The sequence below is a fragment of the Bos indicus genome, chromosome X, assembly GCF_029378745.1.
Source record: "Bos indicus isolate NIAB-ARS_2022 breed Sahiwal x Tharparkar chromosome X, NIAB-ARS_B.indTharparkar_mat_pri_1.0, whole genome shotgun sequence".
NCBI lineage: Eukaryota > Metazoa > Chordata > Mammalia > Artiodactyla > Bovidae > Bos > Bos indicus.
In genome coordinates this window covers 144,732,962-144,745,333 of record NC_091789.1, presented here as the reverse complement: position 1 = coordinate 144,745,333, position 12,372 = coordinate 144,732,962, and the positions used below count along the sequence as shown (strand labels likewise).

Sequence of the window (12,372 nt, the reverse complement as noted above, 5' to 3'; positions counted from 1 at the left end):
GCACCCTTGTCTTGTTCCTGACTTTAGGGGAAATGCTTTCAAATTTTCGCCATTGAGGATAATGTTTGCTGTGGGTTTATTATATATGGCTTTTATTATGTTGAGGTATGTTCCTTCTATGTCTTCTTTCTGGAGGGCTTTTAACATAAATGGATGTTGACTTTTGTCAAAGGCTTTCTCTGAATCTATGGAGATAATCATATGGGTTTTATTTTTCCATTTGTTAATGTGGTGTATTACATTCATTGATTTGCAAATATTGAAGAATCCTTGCATCCCTGGGATAAAGCCCACTTGGTCATGATGTCCGATCTTTCTAATATGTTGTTGGATTCTGTTTGCTAGAATTTTGTTGAAGTTCTTTCATCTAGGTTCATCAGTGATGTTGGCCTATAGTTTTCTTTTTCTATAGCATCTTTGATTTGGGGATTATGGTGATGGAGGCCTCATATTATGAGTTTGGAAGTTTACCCTCCTCTGAAATTTTCTGGAAGAGTGTGAGTAGGATAGGTGTTAGCTCTTCTCTCAATTTTTGGTGGAATTCACCTGTGAAGCCATCTGGTCCTGGGCTTTTGTTTGTTGGGACATTTTTTATTACAATTTTGATTTCTGTGCTTCTGATGGATCTGTTAAGATTTTCTGTTTCTTCCTGGTTCAGTTTTGGAAGGTTATACTTTTCTGAGTGTTTGTCCATTTCCTCCAAGTTGTCCATTTTATTGTCATATAGCTGCTGATAGTAGTCTCTTATGATCCTTTGTATTTCTGAGTTGTCTGTTGTTATTTCTCCCTCTTCATTTCTAACTTTGTTGATTTGATTCTTCTCCCTTTTTTTCTTGATGAATCTGGCTAATGATTTGTCTGTTTTATTTATCTTCTGAAAGAACCAGCTTTTAGTTTTGTTTATTTTTGCCATAGTCCCCTTTGTTTCTTTTTTATTTATTTCTGCACTAATTTTTATGATTTCTTTCCTTCTACTAACCAGGGGTTCTTAATTTCTTCTTTTTCTAGTTGCTTTAAGTATAAAGTTATGTCATGTATTTGATTTTTCTCTTATTTCTTGATGTAAGCTTGTATTGCTATAAGCCTTCCCCTAAGCACTGATTTTACTGAATGCCATAGGTTTTGGGTTGTCATGTTTTCATTTTCATTCGTTTCTATGCATATTTTTATTTCTTTTGATTTCTTTTGTGATTTCTTGGTTATTCAGAAGCATATTGTTTAGACTCCATATGTTTCTATTTTTAACCTTTTTTTCCTATTCAGTTCAGTTCAGTTGCTCAGTTGTGTCCGACTCTTTGCAACCCCATGAATCACAGCACGCCAGGCCTCCCTATCCATCGCCAACACCCAGAATTCACCCAAACTCATGTGCATCGAGTCAGTGATGCCATCCAGCCACATCATCCTCTGTTGTCCCCTTCTCCTCCTGCCCCCAATCCCTCCCAGCATCAGGGTCTTTTCCAATGAGTCAACACTTCTCATGAGGTGGCCAAAGTATTGGAGTTTCACCCTCAGCATCAGTCCTTCCAATGACCACCCAGGACTGATCTCCTAAAGGATGTACTGGTTGGATATCCTTGCAGTCCAAGGGACTCTCAAGAGTCTTCTCCAACACCACAGTTCAAAACCATCAATTCTTCAGCACTCAGCTTTCTTTATAATCCAACTCTCACATCCATACATGACCACTGGAAAAACCATAGCCTTGACTAGACGGAACTTCGTTGGCAAAGTAATGTCTCTGCTTTTTAATATGCTATCTAGGTTGGTCATAACTTTCCTTCCAAGGAGTAAGCGTCTTTTAATTTCATGGCTGCAGTCACCATCTGCAGTGATTTTGGAGCTCCAAAAAATAAAGTCTGACACTGTTTCCACTGTTTATCCATCTATTTCCCATGAAGAGATGGGACCAGATGCCATGATCTTAGTTTTCTGAATGTTGAGCTTTAAGCCAACTTTTTCACTCTCCACTTTCACTTTCATAAGAGGCTTTCTAGTTCCTCTTCACTTTCTGCCATAAGGCTGGTGTCATCTGCATATCTGAGGTTACTGATATTTCTCCTGGAAATCTTGATTCCAGCTTGTGCTTCTTCCAGCCCAGTGTTTCTCATGATGTACTCTGCATATAAATTAAGTAAGCAGGTTGACAATATACAGCCTTGACGTACTCCTTTTCCTATTTGGAACCAGTCTGTTGTTCCATGTCCAGTTCTAACTGTTGCTTCCTAACCTGCATATAGGTTTCTCAAGAGGCAGGTCAGGTGGTCTGGTATTCCCATCTCTTGAAGAATTTTCCACAGTTTGTGATCCACACAGTCAAAGGCTTTGGCATAGTCAATAAAGCAGAAATAGATGTTTTTCTGGAACTCTCTTGCTTTTTTTGATGATCCAGCGGATGTTGGCAATTTGATCTCTGGTTCCTCTGCCTTTTCTAAAACAAGCATGAACATCTGGAAATTCACGGTTCATGTATTGCTGAAGCCTGGCTTGGAGAATTTTGAGCATTACTTTACTAGCGTGTGAGATGAGTGCAATTGTGTGGTAGTTTGAGCATTCTTTAGCATTGCCTTTCTTTGAGATTGGAATGAAAACTAATCTTACTGCATTGTGATCAGAAAAGATGCTTGAAAGATTTCGATTTTTTTGAATTTACCAAGGCTAGATTTATCGCCCAGGATGTGATCTATCCTGAGAATGTTCTCTGTGCTCTTGAGAAAAAGGTGAAATTGAAATGTCCTATAGGTATCGATTAGGTCTAACTACCCCATTGTATCATTTAAAGTGTGTGTTTCCTGGCTAATTTTCTGTTTGGTTGATCTATCCCTAGGTGTCAGTGAGGTATTAAAGTCTCCCACTATTATTGTGTTACTGTTAATTTCCCCTTTCATACTTGTTAGCATTTGCCTTATGTATTGAGGTGCTCCTATGTTGGGTGCATATATATTTATAAATATTATATCTTCTTCTTGGATTGATCCTTTGATCATTATATAGTGTCCTTCTTTGTCTCTTTTCACAGCCTTTATTTCAAAGTCTATTTTATCTCATATGAGTATTATTACTCCTGCTTTCTTCTTGTCTCTATTTGCATGAAATACCCTTTTCCAACCCTTCACTTTCAGTCTGTATGTGCCCCTTAGTTTGAGGTGGGTCTCTCGTAGACAGCATATATAGGGGTCTGCTTTTGTAACCATTTTGCAATACTTCCTTTGTCATCTATCTATCCATTTTCCCACCCCTCTATCCAATCATCAATCAATCTTTTTCCTTGGTGCATTTTGTGGTAAATTGCAGACATCAGTATGCATCTCCTTAAGTATTTCTGCAAGCCTGCCATTAAGTAGTGAGCCATGTTTTTTATAGCAGTTTTCTTTGGATATAAACTTTACATACAATGAAACATACCAATCTTTTTTTCCCAGTGATGATACTTTTTAAGTGAAGCACAGCTGCTTTCCAATGTTCTGTTAATTTCCGCTTTACAGCAACGTGTTTCTATTATACACATGTATGTGTACATATACATTGTGTGTGTGTATGTATTTACACATTATTTTATTTAATCTTTTTTTTTTTTTTTGGCTACACTGTCCAGCATGTGGGATTTGTCTCCTCACCAGGGACTGAACCTGCATCCCCTGCAGTGAAAGTGTGGAGTCTTAACCAATGGACTGCCAGAGAAGTCCGTATATATTTTTTCCATTATGATTTATATTAGGATACTGAATATAGTTCTCTGTGCTCTACAGCAGGAACTTGTCCATCCATTCCATGTACTTTAGTTTGTATCTCTTAACCCCAATCTCCTACTCCATTGCTCCCCCAATTCTCTCTGCCTTGGAAGCCACAAGTCTGTTCTCTATGTCCATGAGTATATTTCTGTTTCATACCCATGTTCATTTGTACCATATTTTAGATTCCACATTTCAGTGATATCATTTGGTATTTGTCTTTCTCTGTGTGCCTCACTTCACTTAGTATCATCATTTCTCGGTCCATGCATGTTGCCTCAAATGGCTTTCTTGTTGTAGATGTACATATTCTTGTATACTTTTAACTATATATAAAATTATTCATCTATGGTTATTTTCCCAGTTATATTATTAAAACGTATGTTGTACACAACTCTTGGGATAGTATGTCCATTTTGAGTCTGTCTTAGGATTTTATATGCATATGCCAGTCAGTTCAGTTCAGTTAGTCAGTTGTGTCTGACTCTTTGCGACCCCATGGACTATAGCATGCCAGGCTTCTCTGTCCATCAGCAACTCCTGGCACCTACTCAAACTCATGTCCATCGAGTCCGTGATGCCATCTAACCATCTCATCCTCTGTTGTGCCCTTCTCCCCCCACCTTCAATTTTTCCCAGCATCAGAGACTTTTCCAATGAGTCAGTTCTTCACATCAGGTTGCCAAAATGTATGGGTATGAATTAATATTTACTGTACTTTTGCTGCCCTCTCGTGGAGAAATAGAAGAATGCTTATAAATGGAATTCATAAAATCCAGATGTAATCTGTGTATGAATATATACTGTGCTTATGCTGCCCTCTCGTGGAGAAATATAAGAATGCTTATGAATGGAATTTATAAAAATCCAGATGTATTATTCTTTACATGTTGAAAAAGATACGGTATAACTTTATTAAGAATTAATACAGTGCTCGATTCGGCAGCACATATACTAAAATTGGAACGATACAGAGAAGATTAGCATGGCCCCTACGCAAGGATGACATGCAAATTTGTGAAACATTCCATATTTTTAACAAAAGAAACTATAAGCAAGGTGAAAAGATAGCCTTCAGAATGGGAGAAAATAATAGCAAATGAAGCAACTGATAAACAACTAATCTCAAAAATATACAAGCAACTCCTGAAGCTCAATTCCAGAAAAATAAATGACCCAATCAAAAAATGGGCCAAAGAACTAGACATTTCTCCAAAGAAGACATACAGATGGCTAACAAACACATGAAAAGATGCTCAACATCACTCATTATCAGAGAAATACAAATCAAAACCACTATGAGGTACCATTTCACGCCAGTCAGAATGGCTGCAATCCAAAAGTCCACAAGCAATAAATGCTGGAGAGGGTGTGGAGAAAAGGGAACCCTCTTACACTGTTGGTGGAAATACAAACTAGTACAGCCACTATGGAGAACAGTCTGGAGATTCCTTAAAAAACTGGAAATAGAACTGCCATATGACCCAACAACCCCCCTGCTGGGCATACACACCGAGGAAACCAGAATTGAAAGAGACATGTGTACCCCAATGTTCATCATAGCACTGTTTATAATAGCCAGGACATGGAAACAACCTAGATGTCCATCAGCAGATGAATGGATAAGAAAGCTGTGGTACATATACACAATGGAGTATTACTCAGCCATTAAAAAGAATACATTTGAATCAGTTCTAATGAGGTGGATGAAGCTGGAGCCGATTATACAGAGTGAAGTAAGCCAGAAAGAAAAACACCAATACAGTATACTAAAGCATATATATGGAATTTAGAAAGATGGTAACGATAACCCTGTATGTGAGACAGCAAAAGAGACACAGATGTATAGATCAGTCTTTTGGACTCTGTGGGAGAGGGAGGGGGAGGGATGATTTGGGAGAATGGCATTAAAACATGTATAATATCATATAAGAAACGAATCGCCAGTCCAGGGTCAATGCAGGATACAGGAAGCTTGGGGCTGGTGCACTGGGATGACCCAGAGAGATGGTATGGGGACGGAGGTGGGAGGGGGGGTTCAGGATGGGGAACACGTGTACACCCGTGGCAGATTCATGCTGATGTATGGCAAAACCAATACAATATTGTAAAGTAAAAAAAAAAAAAAAGAAAGAAAGAATTAATACATGCTCATAAGAGAAAACATAAAGTTGATACACAGATACAAAGAAAGAAAAAAATCACCCATGATCTCATTTACCATTGACCCAGAATTCTGAATTCCTGGGATGAGGAGAAAAAAATTTGAGAGTGCTCTAATTCTTTCAGTATAAAATCAGCTTTTCTGCTCTTTGAATGCTAACATAGAACACGGTTCTGATAGGTGCTTATTGATTTGTTTACTTATCTTTAAGCCTCCACTTTTACAAATACCTAGTAATTTGACCCCTTGTTTAGAGACTGTTTACTTCAAGGTTTTTGTTTTGTTTTGCTTGTTTGTTTTTAACTTTTGATATGATTAAACAATGTTGCATGTCGTGGCTACGGTAAATAGTGCTGCAGTGAACATTGGGGTGCATGCATCTTTTTGAATTAAGGTTTTCTCCAGGAAAATGCCCAGGGTTAGGTCATATGGAGATTATATTTTTAGTTTTTTAAGAAGGTGCCATACAGTTCAACATAGTGGTGGTACTAATTTACATGCCCACCAACAGTGCAAGAGGGTTCCCTTTTCTCCACACCCTCTCCAAATTATTGTTTGTAGAGTTTTTGATGATGGCTATTTGGACTGGTGTGAAGTAATACCTCATTGTAGTTTTGAATTGCATTTCTCTAATAATTTGTGATGTTGAGCATCTTTTCAAATGTTTGTTGGCTATCTGTATGCCTTCTTTGGAAAAATGTCTATTTAGATCTGCCCATTTATTCAGTTGAGTTCAGTTCAGTCGCTCAGTCGTTTCTGACTCTTTGCGACCCCATGAACCACAGCACGCCAGGCCTCACTGTCCATAACAAACTCCCGGAGTCCACACAAACCAGTGTCCATTGAGTTGGTGATGCCATCAAACCATCTCATCCTCTGTCATCACCTTCTCCTCCTGCTCTCAATCTTTTCCAGCATCGGGGTCTTTTCAAATGAGTCAGCTCTTTGCTGAGGTGGCCGAAGTACTGGAGTTTCAGCTTCAGCATCAGTCCTTCCAATGAACACCCAGGACTGATCTCTTTTAGGATGGATTTTGTGGATCTCCTTGCTGTCCAAGGGACTCGCAAGAGACTTCTCCAACACCACAGCCCAAAACCATCAATTCTTCTGTGTTCAGCTTTCTTTATAGTCCAACTCTCACATCCATGCATGACCACTGGTAAAACCATAGCCTTGACTAGACGGACATTTGTTGGCAAAGTAATGTCTCTGCTTTTTAATATGCTATCTAGGTTGGTCACAACTTTCCCTCCAAGGAGTAAGCGTCTTTTAATTTCAGGACTGCTATCACCATCTGCAGTGATTTTGGAGCCCAGAAAAATAAAGTCAGCCACTGTTTTCACTGCTTCCCCATCTATTTCCCATGAAGTGATGAGACCAGATGCCAAGATCCTAGTTTTCTGAATATTGAGCTTTAAGCCAACCTTTTCACTCTCCTCTTTCACTTTCATCAAGAGGCTCTTTAGTTCTTCTTCACTTTCTGCCATTATGGTGGTGTCATCTTCATATCTGAGGTTATTGATATTTCTCCTGGCAATCTTGATTCCAGCTTGTGCTTCATCCAGCCCAGCATTTCTCATGATGTACGCTGCATATAAGTAAGCAGGGTGACAATATACAGCCTTGATGTACTCCTTTTCCTACTTGGAACCAATCTGTTGTTCATGTCCAGTTCTAACTGTTGCTTCCTGACTTGCATACAGGTTTCTCAAGAGGCAGGTCAGGTGGTCTGGTATTCCCATCTCTTGAAGAATTTTCCACAGTTTATTGTGATCCACACAGTCAAAGGCTTTGGCATAGTCAATAAAGCAGAAATAGATGTTTCTCTGGAACTCTCTTGCTTTTTTGATGATCCAGCGGATGTTGGCAATTTGATCTCTGGTTCCTCTGCCTTTTCTAAAACCAGCTTGAACATCTGGAAGTTCACAGTTCATGTATTGCTGAAGCCTGGCTTGGAGAATTTTAAGCATCACTTTACTACTGTGTGAGATGAGTGCAATTGTGCGGTAGTTAGAACATTTTTTGGTATTGCCTTTCTTTGGGATTGGAAAGAAAACTGACCTTTTCCGGTCCTGTGGCCACTGCTGAGTTTTCCAAATTTGCTGGCATATTGAGTGCAGCACTTTCACAGCATCATCTTTCAGGATTGGAATAGCTCAACTGGGATTCCATCACCTCCACTAGCTTTGTTCATAGTGATGCTTTCTACGGCCCACTTGACTTCGCATTCAAGGATGTCTGGCTCTAGGTGAGTGATCACACCATCGTAATTATCTGTGTCGTGAAGATCTTTTTTGTACAGTTCTTCTGTGTATTCTTGCCATCTCTTCTTAATATCTGCTCCTTCTGTTAGGTCCATACCATTTCTGTCCTTTACTGAGCCCAATTTTTCATGAAATGTTCCCTTGGTATCTAATTTTCTTGAAAAGATCTCTAGTCTTTCCCACTCTATTGTTTTCTTCTATTTCTTTGCATTGATCACTGAGGAAGGCTTTCTTATCTCTCCTTGCTATTCTTTGGAACTCTGCATTCAAATGGGCATATCTTTCCTTTTCTCCTTTGCTTTTCACTTCCCTTCATTTCACACCTATTTGTAAGGCCTCCTCAGACAGCCATTTTGCTTTTTTGCAATTCTTTTTCTTGGGGATGGTTTTGATTCCTGTCTCCTGTACAATGTCACGAACCTCCATCCATAGTTCATCAGGCACTCTGTCTATCACATCTAGTCCCTTAAATCTATTTCTCATTTCCACTGTATAGTCATAAGGGATTTGATTTAGGTCATACCTGAATGGTCTAGTGATTTTCTCCACTTTCTTCAATTTCAATATGAATTTGGCAATAAGGAGTTCATTGAGGTTTTTTTTGGAGGGGGGGGTATACTGGGCTGCATGTGCTGTTTGTATATTCTGGAGAATAATGCGTTGATAACTAATGAAAACTGCCTTGATATCCAATGAAAACTATCTGTTTAGCATGGGCAACAATTTTCAGTGCTCCTTGGTGACCTAAATGTGAAGGAAACTTATGCACAACTGAAATACTTTGCTGTACAGTAGGAAGTAACACAACATTGTAAAGCAACTACATGTGTACATACTCTAGGCTCCATTTTTAGAAAGTTCTAAATGAGGCAAAACTAATCTTTACTGAGAGAACTGATAATGGAGGTTACATGGGGGAAGGGTAGTGTGGGTTAGGAGCCCAAGAGATTTTCTAGGCTGATGGGAAAAAACTATTGCAGTGAACGTCATATAGACAATATTGGTGAAATTGCGTCAATTCTTCCACAATGCAAATTCCAAACAAGGTCTTGCTACTTGGCTCCATGCATTTATAAATTTACTAGATAGTGTCAACTTGTCCTTCAGAAAGTTGCATCACCTTATGCTTTCACAACACTGCATGAGCACTCATTTTCCAACCACTCATCCTCAGTTTGGTGGAAACATTTTGTATCACTCGATGCTTTCGTTGAACTTTTGTCAATTTGCATGGTGAGAAATCGGCTGTTGTCCTCTCACCCTCCCCCTTTTCCCCTGGTTCATCTGTCTGTGGTCCTGTCTTTGATGCTCAAAGCTTTGCTCCTTTTCCCATTTTCCTGCTTTTATTAACATCTTCCTTTACAGAACCAAGAAGCCACAGGACTCTGCTGTCTGGATGTCCCCAAACTGCCCAATTCAAATAGCCCCCATCTTTGCTTCAGTCTGCTGGGAAAGATTGAAGGCAGGAGGAGAAGAGGACGACAGAGGGTGAGATGATTGGATGGCATCACTGACTCAATGGACCCGAGTTTGAGCAGGTTCCAGTAGTTGGTGATGGGTGGAGAAGCCTGGTGTGCTACAGCCCTTAGGGTGACAAAGAGTCAGACACAACTTAGTGACTGAGCTGAACTGACTAACGTATACATGTAAAATCCTAATACAACCTCAAAATAGATGTACTATGCCAAGAGTGGTATACTAAACACTTTTAATAATATATACATGAAAATAACCACAGATGAATACCTCTATGTATGGTTTAAAGGATATAAGAATCTGTACAACTACAACAACAAGGCCATTTGAGGCAAGATGAATAGATTGAGAGATGGTCATACTAAGTGAAGTGAGTCAGATGGAGAAAGACAGACACCAAATATCACTTAAATGTGGAACTGAAGATATGACACAAACGAATATATATATGGCAAAGAAATTCATTCATGGACATAGAGAACAGACTTCTGGCTTCCAAGGCAGAGAGCACTGGGGGAGGGATGGAGTAAGAGATTGGGGTTAAGAGCTATAAACTAGAGTATATGGAATGGATAGACTAGTTCCTACTGTAGAGTATAGACAACTATATTCAGTATCTGATGATAAATCATAATGGAAAAGAATATATATGGGAGTTCCCTGGTGGCCCAGTGGTTAAGACTCCACACTTCCACTGCAGGGGATGCAGGTTCAATAGCTGGTCAGGAAGTTAATCTCACATGCTGCACAGTGTAGCCAAAAAAAAAAAATTGATTAAATAAATGAATCTGTATATGGATACACACACACAATGTATATTACATATATATGTGTATAACTGAATCACTTTGCTGTAAAGCAGAAAATGACACAACATTGTAAATCAACTATACTTCAACTAAAAAATAACATGACTTAGAAAAAAAGATTGGGGGGAGGCGCCAAGATGGCGGAGGAGTAGGACGGGGAAAACACTTTCTCCCCCACAAATTCATCAAAAGAGCATTTAAACGTCGAGTAAATTCCACAAAACAACTTCTGAATGCCGGCAGAGGACATCAGGCACCCAGAAAAGCAACCCAACTCTTCGAAAGGAGGTAGGAAAAAATATTAAAGACAATAAAAGAGACAAAAGAGGGAGGGACGGAGTTCCGTCCCGGGAAGGGAGTCTTAAAAAGAGAGAAGTTTCCAAACACCAGGAAACCTTCTCACTGCCGAATCCGTGCCGAGCTTTGGAAGTACAGAGGGTAACATAACAGGGAGAAAAAATAAATAAACAATTAAAACTCGCAGATTGCGAGCCCTACGGTAACTCCCCCAGCGGAGAAGCAGCGCAGACGCCTGCATCCGCCATTAGCAAGCGGGGGCTGGGCAGGGAGGCGCGGCGAGGGCTGCATCGCTGAGAGTAAGAATCTGGCCTGAATACCCTGAGCTCTATCTGAGCGAAATAATTTGGGCTAGCAAACCAGACTGTGGGATATCTACCATGCGAAAAGCCAGCCCTAACCTAAGACACCGCCAGCCCGTGCACGGAACAAAGGACTAAACAGAGATAGCCGGCTGCAGACCTTCCCCCTCCGGTGACAGGCAGCCAGACCCGGAAGGGGGCAATCGCAGCCCCAGAGAGACATTATCTATAAAACTGGCTTCTTTGCTAACTAAAACTTATTGGGGGTCTGGACGGTCAACATCTGCCTGAGAAGGTGCGCCGGTTTTACACCCAGATAACCGAGTGGCGGGGAGGCGATAAGTCGCAGCATTGGCGCTCGCCAAACACCTCATTACCTGAGCTGCTCGGACCTGGGAAGAGCACAAAACGCAGGCCCAACTGAGTCTGCGCCTCTGAGGACTACCTGAGTGCCTGAACCTGAGCGGCTTGGACCTGGGAGGTGCATGCAACCCAGGGCCAGCCTTGGATTGTTCCCGGCGGAACAACCTAGAGCCCGAGCAGTGTGGGCAGGGAGGCTACACGCGCCGTGAGCGGGGGCAGACCCAGTGTGGCTGAGGCACTGCAAGCGCACGCCAGTGTCATTTGTTTGCAGCATCCCTCCCTCCCTCCCCACAGCGCGACTGAACAAAGAGAAGAAATACAGCTCCACCCACCAGAACACTGACACAAGCTTCCCTAACCAGGAAACCTTGACAAGCCACCTGTACAAACCCACACACAGCGAGGAAACGCCACAAAAAAGAGAACTCCACAAACTGCCAGAATACAGAAAGGACTCCCAAACTCAGCAATTTAAACAAGATGAAGAGACAGAGGAATACCCAGCAGATAAAGGAACAGAATAAATGCCCACCAAACCAAACAAAAGAGGAAGAGATAGGGAATCTACCTGATAAAGAATTCCAAATAATGATAGTGAAATTGATCCAAAATCTTGAAATTAAAATGGAATCACAGATAAATAGCCTGGAGACAAGGATTGAGAAGATGCAAGAAAGGTTTAACAAGGACCTAGAAGAAATAAAAAAGAGTCAATATATAATGAATAATGCAATAAATGAAATTAAAAACACTCTGGAGGCAACAAATAGTAGAATAACAGAGGCAGAAGATAGGATTAGTGAATTAGAAGATAGAATGGTAGAAATAAATGAATCAGAGAGGATAAAAGAAAAACGAATTAAAAGAAATGAGGACAATCTCAGAGACATTCGAATCATAGGGGTTCCAGAAGAAGAAGACAAAAAGAAAGACCATGAGAAAATACTTGAGGAGATAATAGTTGAA

At 40.3% G+C, this 12,372-nt stretch overlaps 1 protein-coding gene and 1 non-coding gene across 3 annotated transcripts in view; one reads left to right on the top strand and one right to left on the bottom strand.

Moving 5' to 3' along the window:
• Nucleotides 1-12,372, bottom strand: part of LOC109554959 (histone-lysine N-methyltransferase PRDM9-like) — a 226,764-nt gene that overhangs the window by 134,668 nt on the left and 79,724 nt on the right. The gene's annotated exons all lie outside the window — the stretch shown is intronic.
• Nucleotides 4,662-4,768, top strand: LOC139181841 (U6 spliceosomal RNA). Its single transcript, XR_011565569.1, has one exon. It is a non-coding gene; the product is annotated as a U6 spliceosomal RNA (small nuclear RNA).